The following is a 3,134-nucleotide window of genomic DNA, read 5'->3' on the forward strand; positions in this document are numbered from 1 at the left end:
TTGTGGTCAACCTCAGTGTATTACATTCTCTCTGTGATTCCCCCACTTTGCCCACATTTTCGTTCATAGTACCTTTAAAGAACTGACCATATCCATTTCTGTGCACCTGCTGTTTCCTGCCAGCAGCACTCTGACTGACATGCCGGGGAAATAAAAATAATGTAACTGCTGGAAGGAGACAGTCCCGGATGCAGATCTTGACTCTGTCATTTTCTATGCTAAGAGGAGAAAGCCAAGCATCTATGGTAATTTTCAAATTCCAATTTCTTCTTTAGGAAAATGTGGGTAATAATAAATTCTACTTCATAGGCATGCAATCTGCTTCTACTGCCACAGGGAGAATCAATTATTTATAGCTTTTTTTGTTTAACACAATGCCTGGCACATACTTAATGCTTATTATGTTTTGGTAAATGAATACATTGTTTTATAAATGAGAGACAATATCTTCTCATACCGATGCACTTCCTGGTAGATTTGGCAGCCGTTAATCAGATAAGTCCTCCACAACTTTTAGGAGGAATACTTCTGAGTGAGAGTCACCTGAGCCCCGTCTGAAGAGACCCATCCCATTGGCTTAGCACACACTCTAAAATCAACCCTGCAAAACTGATGTGAGCTAAAACGAAAGGTCACAAAATGAAATACACAGGTGTGCATTAATTTGGTCTTAGAGCCATGGGGGCTAGGGTTTAGAAACTCTCTGACTTCCTAGTCTATTAGACTCACTATAAAATGGCACGTTTGCTAATTATCCTGGTGTGCTTCATAGTAACACTTAAAATTTGCTATGTAACACTCATGTAACTTTAAATCACACTTGCCATAAACCAGGCTTGTTCTGATTGGTATATATATATATATAAAACCCTCCGATGTAGTTACCCTTTCATTATTCCCATTTTACAGAGAAGAAAACTGAAACACGCAGAGGTTAAGTGACACGCTTAATGCCCCATGTCCAATACATGGTGAAATCAGAACCTGTACACTTAACTACTAGCTTGTAGTGCCTATAGCAGAGACAATGTTGTGTGTTTGCTGCAACCTTTCCTTTTCCAGACCACAGAGAAAGGCTACATTTCCTAGGTTGTTATGCGAGTAGTTGGGGCCAAGGACTGAGTTCTGGCCAGCGTAAAGTAGGCGACAATGAAGTAGTCCCCTTTCAGGTCTCGGCCCCCTGTATAGTCCTCCAGCTCTCTCTTTGTCTTCTGTGGCCACCTAGAAAGCCAGGGTTTCCACATGGGACCACTGTGAGACAGAGAGGCTGCCCAGCCCATTTGCAACCATTATGAGAATGAGAAATAAACTTTTATTGCATTAAACCACTATGGGGTGAGGATACATTTATTGGCACATATCTCAGTCTATCCTGACTAATAAAGAAATCAGTGTTTTGCATCAAATTGCTTTAAAATCAAGCTATAATATATGGCACTGGCTTCACTGTTAGGTAACAAGATAGTCAGCATCAGAGGCTAGGATATATGAGAACCTAGTTATCCATTTTATACTTTGGAAGAGCAACTGGAAAAACTTTCTTGTAGTAACTTGGAAGACAAAAAAAAAAGTGCCTTCAACGTGCAGTTTTAGGGGAAATGCATGAATAGGATAAAAGTAAAGCGCCAGTGTTTACTGGTTATTATCGGCTGCTTAAAGGCAAAGTTATTTTAAAAAATCAGAAAAACAACTAGCCAGTATAGAAGTAGAATTGAAAGAAAGCAGAGAGAGTCCAGAAATTAGGGTTGTGGTATGTTAAAATATATGAAATAGTTAAAGATGAGATATTAGAAGGCCCTTTTTTTGAAAAGATCTAATAAGACTTCTCAGTTGAATGAAGTGATCTGGGACGAAGACTAGGTGGAGAACCTAGGCTTCCCATCTGTAGTTCCAGAGAACCTTAAAGAAATTGACTTAAGAAATGGGGTAGGGCAGGCACAGAGTAAGGAAGCAGAGGAATACATCAAGTTTGAGAATTCTTCCTATGAAAGAACGTTTGTGTGGTTGCTGGCACATGGACCGAAAGCGAGATCAGAAGCGTAGTAATTTTCGAAGGGATTGCCCTGCTAAAGAAACCACGACTCTGGTTTAGAAAAATTCTTTTGACTGTATAAGATCTAGAACAATCCTTAGGGCCCAAAATTTTGAGGAAGAGAGTCAGGCTTCAAAGGTTGTTCAATCCCTGAGGAAGCCACAGTGTCTAACACCCACATGAGATGTGGCCAAAGGGAACAATGAAAATGGCTGGTGGCCTCGTCAACTTGCCAGGTATATTGTGTCATGTTAACAGCAATATGTTATTTTAAATTTAAAAAAAGCCCTTTTCATCTGAAAAATGTCCACTTGATTTTTAAAAAATTAGACAATAAGATCACCCTGGATATTATAACAATTTAAAGCACATCACGGCAGTTGCTTCTTGGAAAACTGTGATTGCTCATTTCTCACTCAGAAAGTGTCTAGAAGTTGTCCAAACATTCAGGGAAACTGAAATTTCTGTCAATATGCAAGGGAGACTGGCACAATAGGATTGATTTCTCGCCAGCATTATATCCCCATGGTCTTACTCATGTTTGGTTTCAGTAAGCACAGCCTTGCTTATTGGATTGAGGTATTCAGAGCTGTGTGCCCAGGAGGTAAAGAGCAGAGGAGAAATATTGCCTGCATTTCTCTACTCCCAGTCTTACTTAAATGCCTGGTAGACACATTGTTTGATATTAAAATAAACATGTTACATTGTGGAGTTGATTGTGACATTTAGATGAATTTTTGAGATAAGATATGGAGCTGCCAATATATTTATTTTTGCAGCATTGATGTACTGCAGCTGCCCGGGGCTGAATCAGTTGGCAGGAACAAGTTTGTGAGTCTAAGTGAACTGAGAATGTGGGAGATGAGAGGGAACAGAAGGAAAGAAGGGGTGTGGGAGGCATTTTACAATTTAATAAGATGGGTATTGCTATCTCCTGATACTTATATCTAAGATCCCACTAGTCTTCAGCCTCTTGATAGAACAAAATTCAGGCCTGGGGCATCTAAGGATGTCGTCGGCAGCCGTCCGTCTCGAGAGACGATGGTGTAGCTTCTTAAGAGTCTATCTGCACCGCCGAGAATGGCTGTGCAGTCCGACTCGG

This window comes from Furipterus horrens, unplaced genomic scaffold, assembly GCF_987537825.1.
Source record: "Furipterus horrens unplaced genomic scaffold, mFurHor1.1.pri manual_scaffold_7, whole genome shotgun sequence".
NCBI classification, from domain to species: domain Eukaryota; kingdom Metazoa; phylum Chordata; class Mammalia; order Chiroptera; family Furipteridae; genus Furipterus; species Furipterus horrens.